The 17,364-nt window shown below is 46.2% G+C and overlaps 1 pseudogene; it reads left to right on the top strand.

The window, feature by feature from the left end:
* The window catches only part of LOC139369509 (kinesin heavy chain-like), a 103,147-nt pseudogene that overhangs the window by 22,386 nt on the left and 63,397 nt on the right, over positions 1-17,364 (top strand).

Below are 17,364 nucleotides of genomic sequence, written 5' to 3'. Positions count from 1 at the left end.
GAAAATCAATGAAACCTGTCCTATTGGTATAGGAACATCAATGAAACCTGTCCTATTGGTATAGGAACATCAATGAAACCTGTCCTATTGGTATAGGAACATCAATGAAACCTGTCCTATTGGTATAGGAACATCAATGAAACCTGTCCTATTGGTATAGGAACATCAATGAGACCTGTCCTATTGGTATAGGAACATCAATGAGACCTGTCCTATTGGTATAGGAACATCAATGAAACCCGTCCTATTGGTATAGGAACATCAATGAAACCTGTCCTATTGGTATAGGAACATCAATGAAACCTGTCCTATTGGTATAGGAACATCAATGAAACCTGTCCTATTGGTATTGGAACATCAATGAAACCTGTCCTATTGGTATAGGAACATCAATGAAACCTGTCCTATTGGTATAGGAACATCAATGAGACCTGTCCCATTGGTATAGTAACATCAATGAAACCTGTCCTATTGGTATAGTAACATCAATGACACCTGTCCTATTGGTATAGGAACATCAATGAAACCTGTCCTATTGGTATAGGAACATCAATGAGACCTGTCCTATTGGTATAGGAACATCAATGAAACCTGTCCTATTGGTATAGGAACATCAATGAAACCTGTCCTATTGGTATAGGAACATCAATGAAACCTGTCCTATTGGTATAGGAACATCAATGAAACCTGTCCTATTGGTATAGTAACATCAATGAAACCGGTCCTATTGGTATAGTAACATCAATGAAACCTGTCCTATTGGTATAGGAACATCAATGGAACCTGTCCTATTGGTATAGTAACATCAATGAAACCTGTCCTATTGGTATAGGAACATCAATGAAACCTGTCCTATTGGTATAGGAACATCAATGAAACCTGTCCTATTGGTATAGGAACATCAATGAAACCCGTCCTATTGGTATAGGAACATCAATGAAACCTGCCCTATTGGTATTGGAACATCAATGAAACCTGTCCTATTGGTATAGGAACATCAATGAAACCTGTCCTATTGGTATAGGAACATCAATGAAACCTGTCCTCTGGGTCACGCCCTCTGGGTCACGCCCACCTCTGGGTCACGCCCTCTGGGTCACGCCCTCTGGGTCACGCCCACCTCTGGGTCACGCCCTCTGGGTCACGCCCTCTGGGTCACGCCCGCTGGGTGGGCAAGAATTTAGATTCTAGTGCAGCCAGAGAGTGCTATGGGCTGATTGATGAGGCCGTTCAGGTGTTTTTTCTCTTCGATCTAACATGTATTTTCTGTCTGTCTCCTAACCAGATGGTTTTACAGTAAATACCATCCTCTCTCTGTCTCCCGTCTGTCTCCTGTCTTCTAACCTGATGGTTTTACAGTAAAACTACCATCCTCTCTCTGTCCCCTGTCTGTGTCCTGTCTCCTAACCTGGTGGTTTTTACCGTAAAACTACCATCCTCTCTCTGTCCCCTGTCTGTCTCCTGTCTCCTAACCAGATGGTTTTACAGTAAAACTACCATCCTTTCTCTGTCCCCTGTCTGTCTCCTGTCTCCTAACCAGATGGTTTTACAGTAAAACTACCATCCTCTCTCTATCCCCTGTCTGTCTCCTGTCTCCTAACCAGATGGTTTTACAGTAAAATTCCACCCTCTCTCTATCCCCTGTCTGTCTCCTGTCTCCTAACCAGATGGTTTTACAGTAAAACTACCATCCTCTCTCTGTCCCCTGTCTGTCTCTTGTCTCATAACAAGATGGTTTTACAGTAAAACTTCCATCCTCTCTCTGTCCCCTGTCTGTCTCCTGTCTCCTAACCAGATGGTTTTACAGTAAAACTACCATCCTCTCTCTGTCCCCTGCCTGTCTCCTGTCTCCTAACCAGATGGTTTTACAGTAAAATTCCATCCAGCTTTCTCTAGATGTACTGTTCCGTTGAACACATTCTGTCTCCTGTCTCTAGATGTTCTGGGGGGATACAATGGCACCATATTCGCCTACGGACAGACCTCCTCTGGAAAGACTCACACTATGGAGGTCAGTGTACGGCAGGGTTTGGAGAGACCTCTTTGTAGACTATTTCCTGTAAGGAGAGTCTGTGTTCCAAATGGAACCGCATTCCTTCTGTTGGCACTACCACTACCGGAGAATGAGTTTACACCACTGAGACCAACTGCAGTCCTAGTGTAGTACCCTTAATGTTGACAATGTATTGTTCCAGCCCAGCACAAGCACACCTAATTCACCTAATCAATGGTTTGATGATTAGTTGAAGAGCTGACTGGGATGTAGTTGTGCCAGGCTTGTGCAGAAATGGTGCATCGCTGTATTGGGTGTACCGGAGGATGACCACGGTTGAGAAACACAGTAGTTCAAGTCCCCATGGCTTTAAATGATTTACGGTCCTGCCTCCTCTCCTGTAAATATCTTCTGAATCTCTTCCAAGTTAAGTCCCTGTCCCCTGTTCCTCCTTCTTTTCCGCCTCTCTCTCTCCCTCTCATCTTTTCACATGATTTTTCTCCCACTCTTCCTCTAACCTCCCTCTCTCTCCCTCTCCTCTCCTCCTCTCTCTCCCTCTCCTCTCCTCCTCTCTCTCCCTCTCCTCTCTCTCCCTCTCCTCCTCCCTAACTCCCCCTCTCCTCCTCCCTCTCCCCCTCTTCTCTCCTCCTCTCTTTCTCCCTCTCCTCTCCTCCTCTCTCTCCCTCTCCTCTCTCTCCCTCTCCTCCTCTCTAACTCCCCTTCTCCCTCTTCCCCTCTTCTCTACTAACTCCCTCTCTTCTCTCCTCTTTCAGGGCAAGCTTCATGACCCACATGGGATGGGGATCATCCCCAGAATTGCAGAGGACATCTTCAATCACATATTCGCCATGGATGAAAACCTGGAGTTCCACATTAAGGTCTGCATGTAGCCTAGTCCATAGTCCTATATGTTTTAATAAGGTTAGTATCACACCTCATGTAGTCTAGTCCATAGTCCTATATGTTTTAATAAGGTTAGTATCACACCTCATGTAGTCTAGTCCATAGTCCTATACGTTTTAATAAGGTTAGTATCACACCTCATGTAGTATAGCCCATAGTCCTATAAGGTTAATATCACACCTCATGTAGTCTAGTCCATAGTCCTATAAGGTTAGTATCACACCTCATGTAGTCTAGCCCATAGTCCTATAAGGTTAGTATCACACCTCATGTAGTCTAGTCCATAGTCCTATAAGGTTAGTATCACACCTCATGTAGTCTAGTCCATAGTCCTATATGTTTTAATAAGGTTAGTATCACACCTCATGTAGCCTAGTCCATAGTCCTATATGTTTTAATAAGGTTAGTATCACACCTCATGTAGTGTAGCCCATAGTCCTATAAGGTTTTTATCACACCTCATGTAGCCTAGCCCATAGTCCTATCTGTTTTAATAAGGCTAGTATCACACCTCATGCAGCCTAGCCCATAGTCCTATCTGTTTTAATAAGGTTTGTATCACACCTCATGTAGTCTAGCCCATAGTCCTATCTGTTTTGATATGGTTTGTATCACACCTCATGTAGTCTAGCCCATAGTCCTATAAGGTTAGTATCACACCTCATGTAGTCTAGCCCATAGTCCTATATGTTTTAATAAGGTTTGTATCACACCTCATGTAGTCTAGCCCATAGTCCTATCTGTTTTGATATGGTTTGTATCACAACTAAAGTGGCCAAATAACTTCTTAAAATGAAGCACATTAATCTGCTGTAGTGGAAATTTCAGTACTGAGAGAGACTTGGACAATTATTCAAACAATTATCTTTATTCAACATTGATTCATTATTTGCTGTAATGATACCGTCGACCGCACACTCCAGGTTGTGTTGCCGAGAGCTTAACTGACAAAAATATATGCCCTAAATGCCCAGTCAGTCATTTCTATCGTTCCCATAAGCCACCTTGGTCCATCTCCTGATTATCTGCACAGGATGTTGTTGCACAGGAAGATGAGACAACGAGACTTTGTTCTAAACTCTTCTAGGCTATCTCTATCTCCACCTCCACCTCTACCTCTACCTCTACCTCTACCTTTACCTCTACCTCCACCTCTACCTCCACCTCTACCTCCACCTCTACCTCTACCTCCACCTCCACCTCTACCTCTACCTCCACCTCCATCTCCATCTCCATCTCCATCTCCATCTCTATCTCTATCTCTATCTCCATCTCCATCTCCATCTCGAGTCACACACAAACATCTTTTCTATAGAATGACAGCTTTTAGAAGTTTATCACAAAGTCATTGTCAGCTCAAGCTATCCCTACCAAAACCCATTTCCTTACCCAGATGCCCAGACTGACTGCAGGAAGCTAGAGTGAACACCATAAAAACTCAGCATTAGCAGGCCAGTCTTACTCTTAGTAAAATATATAACAGTTTACTATTAATATCAAACAAATCAGGTAAGTATGTAATGTTTCCCTGACACCTCTTTACAAGGGGTGTAGAGCCTAACTGGTATTAACAAGGGGTGTAGAGCCTAACTAGTATTAACAAGGGGTGTAGAGCCTAACTAGTATTAACAAGGGGTGTAGAGCCTAACTAGTATTAACAAGGGGTGTAGAGCCTAACTAGTATTAACAAGGGGTGTAGAGCCTAACTAGTATTAACAAGGGGTGTAGAGCCTAACTAGTATTAACAAGGGGTGTAGAGCCTAACTAGTATTAACAAGGGGTGTAGAGCCTAACTGGTATATATAAGCAGCGTGTGAGTTTCATGTTTGGGGAAGATAGTTTTCACCATAAAATGCACCTTTATAATAAAAGCATTACATGTATAATTGTATTTGCAGTCTCTTTTGATAATGGTGTTTTCCACTAATGGAACATTCATGCTTATAGCTTACTACTGTGTTCGCATTGCTGCGCTTATAATGTGAAGAAATAGCCTAATAGTTCATCAACATTTTGAAGCCTGTGAGAAAGACTGAATCACGCGATGGAGCGAGCAGCACTCAGGGAGAAGGGCACGCCGTCACTGCCTGCAAACGGCATGGATTTCGTTTTAGGGCGCATTACGGACACACAATGGGGATGCCGCCGTGAAATTCTAGGCATTATCAAGTACTTGTCAAATTGTGAATGAGAGACTGATGAAGTGTGTTCAGCCTGGGCGCAAAAAAACTAAACTAATGCCTTTCAAGCTACTTCTTTCAAATCATCATTAGAGACGCGTCATGCAGCCTTGCAATGTATTCAAAATCTAAACATGTAGCCCAACCTTTTGTAGAACAACCAAAGTTACATTAATTACTCTAAATGAAGCATATAGGAATACCTATTTGTTTGTTAACCGTTCAACACAAAATAACGCATGTGCGCACTCCCTCAAATCATTTTGGAGAAAATATCATTTCTATTTTATTCAGCTTTGTTCAGTTGTATTCTTCATACTATAAAATAATATAAAATAATGCCATGGAATTCTAACCAAATCTTGTTTGCTAAATGAACTAGTGTAACCCACAGCCATAAAGCCTAGCCAGATCAGGACCTAACATGAGGACAACTCAGAGTATCCTATCCTGTTCTGAAATAGACTACATTTTCTTCATATCATGTTTCTTTAGTCCTATCTAAAATAAATAATGGATTTATTGTGAAGATGTAGGCTAAATTACATGGATTTACATGGATAAAATGTAGATGTTCCAAAGGTCTTCATCAGTGTCTTGTAGGCTGTGTGGAAGCCAGGAGATGCTGAATGTGTTTATGTTCATTAACGGTCAATTACCGTGAGACCGACACTTATTTGCTTGGCAATCACCGGCTGATAAAATGTCATGACCCCCCACAAGCCCTGGTCGGCATTAACCTCTAGTGAACCCCCACAAGCCCTGGTCGGCATTAACCTCTAGTGACCCCCCACAAGCCCTGGTCGGCATTAACCTCTAGTGACCCCCCACAAGCCCTGGTCGGCATTAACCTCTAGTGACCCCCACAAGCCCTGGTTGGCATTAACCTCTAGTGACCCCCACAAGCCCTAGTCGGCATTAACCTCTAGTGATCCCCCACAAGCCCTGGTCGGCATTAACCTCTAGTGACCCCCACAAGCCCTGGTCGGCATTAACCTCTAGTGACCCCCCACAAGCCCTGGTCGGCATTAACCTCTAGTGACCCCCCACAAGCCCTGGTCGGCATTAACCTCTAGTGACCCCCACAAGCCTTGGTCGGCATTAACCTCTAGTGACCCCCACAAGCCTTGGTCGGCATTAACCTCTAGTGACCCCCCACAAGCCCTGGTCGGCATTAACCTCTCGTGACCCCCCACAAGCCCTGGTCGGCATTAACCTCTAGTGACCCCCCACAAGCCCTGGTCGGCATTAACCTCTAGTGACCCCCCCACAAGCCCTGGTCGGCATTAACCTCTAGTGACCCCCCACAAGCCCTGGTCGGCATTAACCTCTAGTGACCCCCCACAAGCCCTGGTCGGCATTAACCTGCATTGACCCCCCACAAGCCCTGGTCGGCATTAACCTCTAGTGACCCCCCACAAGCCCTGGTCGGCATTAACCTCTAGTGACCCCTACAAGCCCTGGTCGGCATTAACCTCTAGTGACACCAACAAGCCTTGGTCGGCATTAATAGTCCAGAAGTGTGGTCCAGTGGTAGTGCTGCTGACTCTGGACGACACACTGCCCCTCTAGGGCATCGGTTCGAAACCTGCCCTGTTACACTCCACCTCTTTCATCTATCCCCTCACCTATCTCTCTTTCATCTATCCCCTCACCTGTCTCTCTGTCATCTATCCCCTCACCTATCTCTCTGTCATCTGTCCCCTCACCTGTCTCACTGTCATCTATCCCCTCACCTGTCTCTCTGTCATCTATCCCCTTACCTGTCTCTCTGTCATCTATCCCCTCACCTATCTCTCTGTCATCTATCCCCTCACCTATCTCTCTGTCATCTATCCCCTCACCTGTCTCTATGTCATATATCCCCTCACCTGTCTCACTTTCATCTGTCCCCTCACCTGTCTCTCTTTCATCTGTCCCCTCACCTGTCTCTCTTTCATCTGTCCCCTCACCTGTCTCTCTTTCATCTGTCCCCTCACCTGTCTCTCTGTCATCTATCCCCACACCTGTCTCTCTGTCATCTATCCCCTCACCTGTCTCTCTGTCATCTATCCCCACACCTGTCTCTCTGTCACCTGTCTCTCTTTCATCTGTCCCCTCACCTGTCTCTCTGTCATCTATCCCCTCACCTGTCTCTCTGTCATCTATCCCCTCACCTGTCTCTCTTTCATCGATCCCCTCACCTGTCTCTCTGTCATCTATCCCCACACCTGTCTCTCTGTCATCTATCCCCACACCCGTCTCTCTATCTAGTTCATCTATCCCCTCACCTGTCTCTCTGTCATCTATCCCCTCACCTGTCTCTCTGTCATCTATCCCCTCACCTGTCTCTCTGTCATCTATCCCCACACCTGTCTCTCTGTCATCTATCCCCACACCCGTCTCTCTATCTAGTTCATCTATCCCCTCACCTGTCTCTCTGTCATCTATCCCCTCACCTGTCTCTCTGTCATCTATCCCCTCACCTATCTCTCTGTCATCTATCCCCTCACCTGTCTCTATGTCATATATCCCCTCACCTATCTCTCTGTCATCTATCCCCTCACCTGTCTCACTTTCATCTGTCCCCTCACCTGTCTCTCTTTCATCTGTCCCCTCACCTGTCTCTCTTTCATCTGTCCCCTCACCTGTCTCTCTTTCATCTGTCCCCTCACCTGTCTCTCTGTCATCTATCCCCACACCTGTCTCTCTGTCATCTATCCCCTCACCTGTCTCTCTGTCATCTATCCCCTCACCTGTCTCTCTTTCATCGATCCCCTCACCTGTCTCTCTTTCATCGATCCCCTCACCTGTCTCTCTGTCATCTATCCCCACACCTGTCTCTCTGTCATCTATCCCCACACCCGTCTCTCTATCTAGTTCATCTATCTAGTGGATGACATCACCACTCTCCTTTTTTTGGTGTCCTAGATCTGAATATCCTTAAGCCAACTCTTCCTGCTATTTGTCTCAAAGTCATACAGAACACTGTACCAGACTTCTGCACCGTTTAACCATACCTGAGGGTGGGATGTCTGTGTTCCTCCATGACTCTCTGGTCTGTACTGACAACAGGTTGTTCTACACCAGTAGACTGGTGTCCCAGATATCTAAAGCCCTCTGGCTGTTATTGCCATTCTCCGATAGTCCAGGGGAGTTGGCTAAAGCTGTGATTCTCAACCAGCTGTCGCTAGAACCCTAGGAGGTCTTCAGAGAGCTTTCAATGGGTCCCTCGGGAACAGAAAAGAGAGTTCCACATCAAGATCTGTACTGTCTAGTTCTGCACCAGTATCCTGGTGTCCCAGATATCTGTACTCTCTATACTCTAAACCCCTCTGGTTGTTATTGCCATTCTCCAGGGGAGAGGAGCAGAGGATTTGGCTAAAACACATCTGGGACCGGACCAAACTAGGATACCAACTAGCCATAACTGAGAACAACTGTGACATGTCTGAATCCACCGTAAACCTCTATAATCATTGGAGTGGATGTGTCTGCTAGTCTGGCTATTATTGTCTGGCTATTATTGTCCTGCCATAGTATATAGATAATAATTTCTATGGTAACGTACAATGTTAATTCAAATGAAGCTAATGGCGCGTTCACGGCATGTCGGAAATTTGAAAAGTAAGTTATTTTGCATAGAGCTTCCTATTGGTTGATTCTGGTACCTCTCAAGTGGGAAACTCAGGATCTGACTCTTCCACCTAGGTTAGCAAGTCGGAAATGTAGGCGTTTCTGACATGACGTGAACGCGGCATAACTGATGTGGCTCATGCAGTGGAATGTATTTGTTGTAATGTCAGGTTAAATTGACTCAACAAATCACAGCACCTGCTTTTACTTCCTGGCATCGATACAATCAAAATGGCTGCCAAACCATCCATAATGCACGCCATCATTGACTTGAAGTCTGTTCTTTTCAATATATTTCTATGCATAGCCCTCTGTCATCACTGGAGTTACTGTGGATGTATACTGTATGCATTATATTTAATAAAACATCACAAACATCAGTATTTAGTAAAAAAAAAAAAAAAACATAAAGTTCTGGAACAAACCAGTCTGCTGCATCAGGTTATTATCACTGACAACTGTGTCTGTATTCATGGACTCTGGACTGATGAATGTATATGAATACTAAATGTACATTTGCCTAAATCACAACTCTTTTTTAACAATCTCTGCACCCAGAAACACATATCTGTGTTTACTGTAGACTATCTAACATTTAATGCCAGTTCATCATTATTTGGCAGATTCGTATGATCAGTCCACTTTCCTCTCAACGATTAGTTTCTCTCAATGTGTTCTCTCCTCTCTTCACCAGGTGTCCTATTTTGAAATTTACATGGACAAAATACGGGACCTTCTGGATGGTAAGTAATGTGCAATGTTGAAGAGTCTTCTGTGTGTGTACAACAGTAAAATGATACCCACATCATGAAGTTAGGGAGTAGGGAGTCTGAGCCTATTATAGTAGGGAGAGGGAGAGGGAGAGGGAGAGAGAGAGAGAGAGAGAGAGAGAGAGAGAGAGAGAGAGAGAGAGAGAGAGAGAGAGAGAGAGAGAGAGAGAGAGAGAGAGAGAGAGAGAGAGAGAGAGAGAGAGAGACTCTAGTATAAAAAGAGGTTTTATCCTCTCACACTCCATAAAACAGTGAAAATGTATCTTATATTACATAAAGGACATCTCCAACATCTGAATTAATAACAGATACAAAAGCATTAACTGCAATGATGCCATGCAAAACCCTCCATTACATATCACCAGTCCCCTTTAGTAATGTGGCTTGTATAGTGGCTTGTATAGTGCTCTCCATGCTGGCACTCCAAGGAGTGTCTTTTCAATTCATCTTTATTTACCTCATCCAAACCCACCTCTTCCAAACCCACTTCTTCCAACCCCACCTCTTCCAACCCCACCTCATCCAACCCCACCTCTTCCAACCCCACCTCATCCAAACCCACCTCTTCCAAACCCACTTCTTCCAACCCCGCCTCTTCCAACCCCACCTCTTCCAATCCCACCTCATCAAACCCCACCTCTTCCAACCCCACCTCTTCCAACCCCACCTCTTCCAACCCCACCTCTTCCAACCCCACCTCTTCCAACCCCACCTCATCCAACCCCACCTCTTCCAACCCCACCTCTTCCAACCCCACCTCTTCCAATCCCACCTCATCCAACCCCACCTCTTCCAACCCCACCTCTTCCAACCCCACCTCTTCCAACCCCACCTCATCCAACCCCACCTCTTCCAACCCCACCTCTTCCAAACCCACCTCATCCAACCCCACCTCATCCAAACCCACCTCTTCCAACCCCACCTCTTCCAACCCCACGTCTTCCAACCCCACCTCTTCCAACCCCACCTCATCCAAACCCATCTCTTCCAACCCCACCTCTTCCAACCCCACCTCATCCAAACCCATCTCTTCCAACCCCACGTCTTCCATCCCCACCTCTTCCAACCCCACCTCTTCCAATCCCACCTTCCAGCAGTTGTCCGACAATACTTTCCGACCTCACCCCCAAATGTTCAGCCACCCGTCCTCCATCCATTAATGTGGGCCCAGCCATGTCCATTAACTTCCTTAGGGTGATGATTTTCCCCTTCAGCATCATCTTGGAGAAGTGTGAAATAGCTTCAGTTGTACAATCCAGTCTTGCCCCAAACACCAGAGGTTCCTCCAGCAGCCAATGCACTGACTCAGCCTTAGTGCGTCTGGACACCTTCGTTATACTCCAAACCCTAAGAAGGCCTCTGTAAAACGGAGGTAGTCCATCCATCGATCTCTGGCTACTATCAACCAAAAATAAAGCCTTCTTGAAATCCAATCCCCCTACCTTCTGTAACACCAGACCTACCACCCCTCTCCACACCACATTTTTCGGTCCATAAAGCAACCTTTGAATAAACTGAAACCGGAAAGCAGCAGCCCTACTAGCAAGATGTACAAGTCCCTGGCCCACCTCCCATTTTGATAAATACGGAACACTTTGTGGAACCCAATGATATTTATCCCCCCCCCCCAAAAAAAAAATCTACAATAATTGCCTGTATCTTGGCCAGAAAGCCAGACGGTGGCTCTAAACATGACAACCGATGCCACGGTGCAGAGGCAACCACATTATCAACACATTAATAGTGGCCCCCCAAATGACATTCTAGATATCAACCACCACCATCTCCTCATCCTTCCTTCCACCATTTCAACCACCCCATTCCAATTGTTTTCCTTTGTCCCCTCGTCCCCTTGGTACACTCCAAGATACTTAAACCCTCCCTTCCACCCCCCCCCCCAGCTACACTCCAAGATACTTGAACCCTCCCTTCCACCCCCCCCAGCTACACTCCAAGATACTTAAACCCTCCCTTCCACCCCCCCCCCCCCAGCTACACTCCAAGATACTTGAACCCTCCCTTCCACCCCCCCAGCAACACTCCAAGATACTTGAACCCTCCCTTCCACCATTCCACCCCCCCCCCCCAGCTACACTCCAAGATACTTAAACCCCCCCCCCCCCCCCCCCCCCCCCAGCTACACTCCAAGATACCTGAACCCTCCCTTCCACCCCCCCCCCCCCAGCAACACTCCAAGATACTTGAACCCTCCCTTCCACCCCCCCCCCCCCCCCCGCAACACTCCAAGATACTTGAACCCTCCTTTCCCCCCCCCCCCCCAGCAACACCAAGATACTTGAACCCTCCCTTCCACCCCCCCCCCCCCCAGCAACACTCCAAGATACTTGAACCCTCCCTTCCACCCCCCCCACCCCAGCAACACTCCAAGATACTTGAACCCTCCCTTCCCCCCCCCCCCCCCCCTCCCCAGCAACACTCCAAGATACTTACACCCTCCCTTCCACCCCCCCCCCCCCCCAGCAACACTCCAAGATACTTGAACCCTCCCTTCCACCATTCCACCCCCCACCCCCCCCCCCAGCAACACTCCAAGATACTTGAACCCTCCCTTCCACCATTCTAGCCCCCCTTGGGCAAAGCCATGATCCCTCCAGACCATTTCCCAATCTGTAAAGCACAACTTATCCCCCATTCTTCCTTTGTAGAGGATATTCCTTTAAACCGATCAACCATGAGACTCAAACTATTCACCTCCGCTGGATTTTTCACCAAAATAACTACATCATCAGCATACGGATGAGAGGCGAATAGGAGGAATATCCTTTGAAAGGTACACCCCTTCAATGCGACTTCTAATGCTATTTAGTAGTGGCTCTATAGCATACAACATTACGGACAACAACAAACACCCCTGCCTAATTCCTCAACACACTTTAAAAGGAGCACTCAAGCCACCGTTAACTTTCAATACACTCTCAATGTCACCATATATCACCCTGATCATGGCAATAAAAGTAGAGCTGAAACCAAAAGCCTCCAAAGTGGGCCCAGAGGTACTGATGTTGAACTCGGTCAAATCCCCTTTCCTGATCAATTGAAATTAGACCAGCATCCAATCCAATAGCCCTAGAGACATCCCAAAAAAATCCTGAATCAGGGAAATGTTATCCCCTGACCACTTTCTTTATGGAAAATGTTGTCACTCTCCTGACCACTTTCTTTACGACATCAGAACCACTTTCTTTATGACATCAGAACCACTTTCTTTATGACATCAGAACCACTTTCTTTATGACATCAGAACCACTTTCTTTATGACATCAGAACCACTTTCTTTATGACATCAGAACCACTTTCTTTATGACATCAGGATCACTTTCTTTATGACATCAGAACCACTTTCTTTATGACATCAGAACCACTTTCTTTATGACATCAGAACCACTTTCTTTTTGACATCAGAAACTTTGCTGATTCAATAAACAATTCACTTTCAGGAAAAAACAATCAGTTACATTTTAATCCTGCATATATTTCTTCCTTTTTGTCAAATTCAGAAATTGACATACTTTTTCAATCCCATACCTTCCTTCCGACCCATTTCTCTCGCTATTTTGTTGTGACGCACCAGAGGCCTCACTATCATCCCCAGAAGAGAACTCCACCATCTCTACTTCCTGTTTATCCTCAACTGATTTATCATCTCTACTTCCTGTTAGAATTAGAACCTTCTTCACCCCTTAAATTCTTTTGAAAACAGCTGCTTCATTTTACATTGCTTCACTCTCCTCTTGAACTCCCATTTCATTTTCCAGCACCCCCTCAGCGATCTCAATCACAGTCTCACCTACTGCCCCCCCCCCCCCCCCCCCCCCCTGCCCTACCACAACTGCACAATCGCTTCTCAGAGGTAATTTAGATGCACCCGCGCTGCAACCCAGCTCTGCGCGCTCATTCTCTGGATAATTCCGTACCAAATACCCCTGTCTTCCACACCCAAAGCATTTCATTGATTCAGTAGCAGCGTAGCACACATAATCAGACCCATCAATCTTAAAACTGAACGTTAAATTCAGTTTGTCAGTATCCTTCTTTAAAATCGTGTGCACTTGTCCCCTATGAGAAATGCCATGTTTCAGCAAAGGAGATTTTAATCCCAAAATAACCTTCTCTATTGTAGATACAAGTTGTCCATGACGAGAACTCTTTCTCCAACACTTCATCTCTAGCAAATGGTGGCTGTTAGAAAGTATAACTTTCTCCCTATCGGATTCATAAGAGGAAATACCGACGTCGGATGCAATTTGAATGTGGCCTCCAATTGCTCTTAAATACAAGTATAACTAAATGCATGCTCTTCAACGTATCGCTGCCCGCACCTGCCCGCCTGTCCAACATCACTACTCTGGACGGCTCTGACTTAGAATACGTGGACAACTACAAATACTTAGGTGTCTGGTTAGACTGTAAACTCTCCTTCCAGACCCATATCAAACATCTCCAATCCAAAGTTAAATCTAGAATCGGCTTCCTATTTCGCAACAAAGCATCCTTCACTCATGCTGCCAAACATACCCTTGTAAAACTGACCATCCTACCAATCCTCGACTTCGGCAATGTCATTTACAAAATAGCCTCCAATACCCTACTCAACAAATTGGATGCAGTCTATCACAGTGCAATCCGTTTTGTCACCAAAGCCCCATATACTACCCACCATTGCGACCTGTACGCTCTCGTTGGCTGGCCCTCGCTTCATACTCGTCGCCAAACCCACTGGCTCCATGTCATCTACAAGACCCTGCTAGGTAAAGTCCCCCCTTATCTCAGCTCGCTGGTCACCATAGCATCTCCCACCTGTAGCACACGCTCCAGCAGGTATATCTCTCTAGTCACCCCCAAAACCAATTATTTCTTTGGCCGCCTCTCCTTCCAGTTCTCTGCTGCCAATGACTGTAACGAACTACAAAAATCTCTGAAACTGGAAACACTTATCTCCCTCACTAGCTTTAAGCACCAACTGTCAGAGCAGCTCACAGATTACTGCACCTGTACATAGCCCACCTATAATTTAGCCCAAACAACTACCTCTTTCCCTACTGTATTTATTTATTTAATTTATTTATTTAGCTCCTTCGCACCCCATTATTTTTTACTTTGCACATTCTTCCACTGCAAATCTACCATTCCAGTGTTTTACTTGCTATATTGTATTTACTTTGCCACCATGGCCTTTTTTTGCCTTTACCTCCCTTATCTCACCTCATTTGCTCACATCGTATATAGACTTGTTTATACTGTATTATTGACTGTATGTTTGTTTTACTCCATGTGTAACTCTGTGTCGTTGTATGTGTCGAACTGCTTTGCTTTATCTTGGCCAGGTTGCAATTATAAATGAGAACTTCTTCTCAACTAGACTACCTGGTTAAAGAAAGGTGAAATAAATAATAAATAAAAAATGGAGTTTATGGAGAAAGAGAGAGGCAGACAGCGAGAGATTGCTCGCTCGTGCAATGATTTTAAAGCAAAGATATTCGAGTGACAAGCTTTTATGAAACGCTGCAGCTGCAATTAAAAAAAAAAAAAATCTTTACAATTAAAAAAAGAAGGTGACCCTCGAAAGCCAGATGGAGATGGGCTGTCTGTCTCCATCCTCTATGGAACGGTGCTCCACACTGAGATGGGCTGTCTGTCTCCATCCTCTATGGAACGGTGCTCCACACTGAGATGGGCTGTCTGTCTCCATCCTCTATGGAACGGTGCTCCACACTGAGATGGGCTGTCTGTCTCCATCCTCTATGGAACGGTGCTCCACACTGAGATGGGCTGTCTGTCTCCATCCTCTATGGAACGGTGCTCCACACTGAGATGGGCTGTCTGTCTCCATCCTCTATGGAACGGTGCTCCACACTGAGATGGGCTGTCTGTCTCCATCCTCTATGGAACGGTGCTCCACACTGAGATGGGCTGTCTGTCTCCATCCTCTATGGAACGGTGCTCCACACTGAGATGGGCTGTCTGTCTCCATCCTCTATGGAACGGTGCTCCACACTGAGATGGGCTGTCTGTCTCCATCCTCTATGGAACGGTGCTCCACACTGAGATGGGCTGTCTGTCTCCATCCTCTATGGAACGGTGCTCCACACTGAGATGGGCTGTCTGTCTCCATCCTCTATGGAACGGTGCTCCACACTGAGATGGGCTGTCTGTCTCCATCCTCTATGGAACGGTGCTCCACACTGAGATGGGCTGTCTGTCTCCATCCTCTATGGAACGGTGCTCCACACTGAGATGGGCTGTCTGTCTCCATCCTCTATGGAACGGTGCTCCACACTGAGATGGGCTGTCTGTCTCCATCCTCTATGGAACGGTGCTCCACACTGAGATGGGCTGTCTGTCTCCATCCTGAGCTTTGATTCATCATGCAGAGAAGCTTGATCTAGACATGGCATATCATTTAACGCCATTGTTAAGGGAATTTTTATCAATGATGACTAATTATGTATACATTTCAATCAGGACTGACTAATCAGAATACTATTATGTTACTGTATATGTACTAATCCGAATACTATTATGTTACTGTATATGTATGAATTTTCTTTCTAATCCTAGTACTGAATATAATGTGTGTAAATATAATCAAGAATTAGAACAATGACTGTCTGTACCTTGGTAGAAATGAATTAACTTATAGCCAGTCTGGCTAGAATGCTTATCTACACAAGCTGGCCTTGGCTCGGTCATATATTATCTTAATAGGGAGAGACGATGTGAGAACCATACAGCCTTTGTACTGGAGCGGAGATGGCACGGGTTGGTACTAAAACTAATGACGTCATTTTCAGTTTATAACCTGTGGTAAACTGTGTAATGGACAGTACTCTCGAGAATAAACGCTGCTGGTTGACTTTAAGACTGGGCTCTGTCCATTTTATACAAATAAGGGTCATACAAATTCTTATGAATTGACAGTGTTTGAGTGTTTGATTTTAATTGGGTATTAAAACAGAGGAATTTAATTCCACCAACAGCCATGCTCTTCATATACTGTAAATCATTTATTATAATTTAACGATTACTACTTGTTATTTATATTGGGAAATGGGCAGTAAATCCCGGTAAATCTCGATATCCGGGTTCCCGCCATTCAATCCTACCCTCTGTCCTGTCATGTCCCCAGCCGTCCCTCTGTCTTGTCATGTCCCCAGCCGTCCCTCTATCCTGTCATGTCCCCAGCCGTCTCTCTGTCCTGTCATGTCCCCAGCCGTCCCTCTGTCTTGTCATGTCCCCAGCCGTCCCTCTATCCTGTCATGTCCCCAGCCGTCTCTCTGTCCTGTCATGTCCCCAGCCGTCTCTCTATCCTGTCATGTCCCCAGCCGCCCGTCCCTCTGTCCTGTCATGTCCCCAGCCGTCTCTCTGTCCTGTCATGTCCCCAGCCTTCTCTCTATCCTGTCATGTCCCCAGCCGTCCGTCCCTCTGTCCTGTCATGTCCCCATCTGTTCGTCCCTCTGTCCTGTCATGTCCCCACCCGTCCCTCTGTCCTGTCATGTCCCCAGCCACCCGTCCCTCTGTCCTGTCATGTTCCCAGCCGTCCGTCTGTCCTGTCATGTCCCCAGCCACCCGTCCCTCTGTCCTATCATGTCCCCAGCCACCCGTCCCTCTGTCCTGTCATGTCCCCAGCCACCCGTCCCTCTGTCCTATCATGTCCCCAGCCACCCGTCCCTCTGTCCTGTCATGTCCCCAGCCACCCGTCCCTCTGTCCTGTCATGTCCCCAGCCGTCCGTCTGTCCTGTCATGTCCCCAGCCGTCCGTCCCTCTATCCTGTCATGTCCTCAGCCGCCCGTCCCTCTGTCCTGTCATGTCCCCAGCCGTCCCTCTGTCCTGTCCAGAATGAGTGTCTGCTTTGTCTGTAAGTTTCCAGTTGAAATTAACCCAG

Source organism: Oncorhynchus clarkii, chromosome 17 (genome assembly GCF_045791955.1).
Source record: "Oncorhynchus clarkii lewisi isolate Uvic-CL-2024 chromosome 17, UVic_Ocla_1.0, whole genome shotgun sequence".
Lineage (NCBI taxonomy): Eukaryota > Metazoa > Chordata > Actinopteri > Salmoniformes > Salmonidae > Oncorhynchus > Oncorhynchus clarkii.
Note: the sequence above shows the minus strand (reverse complement) of the source record. Positions and strands in the feature narration are given on the sequence as shown.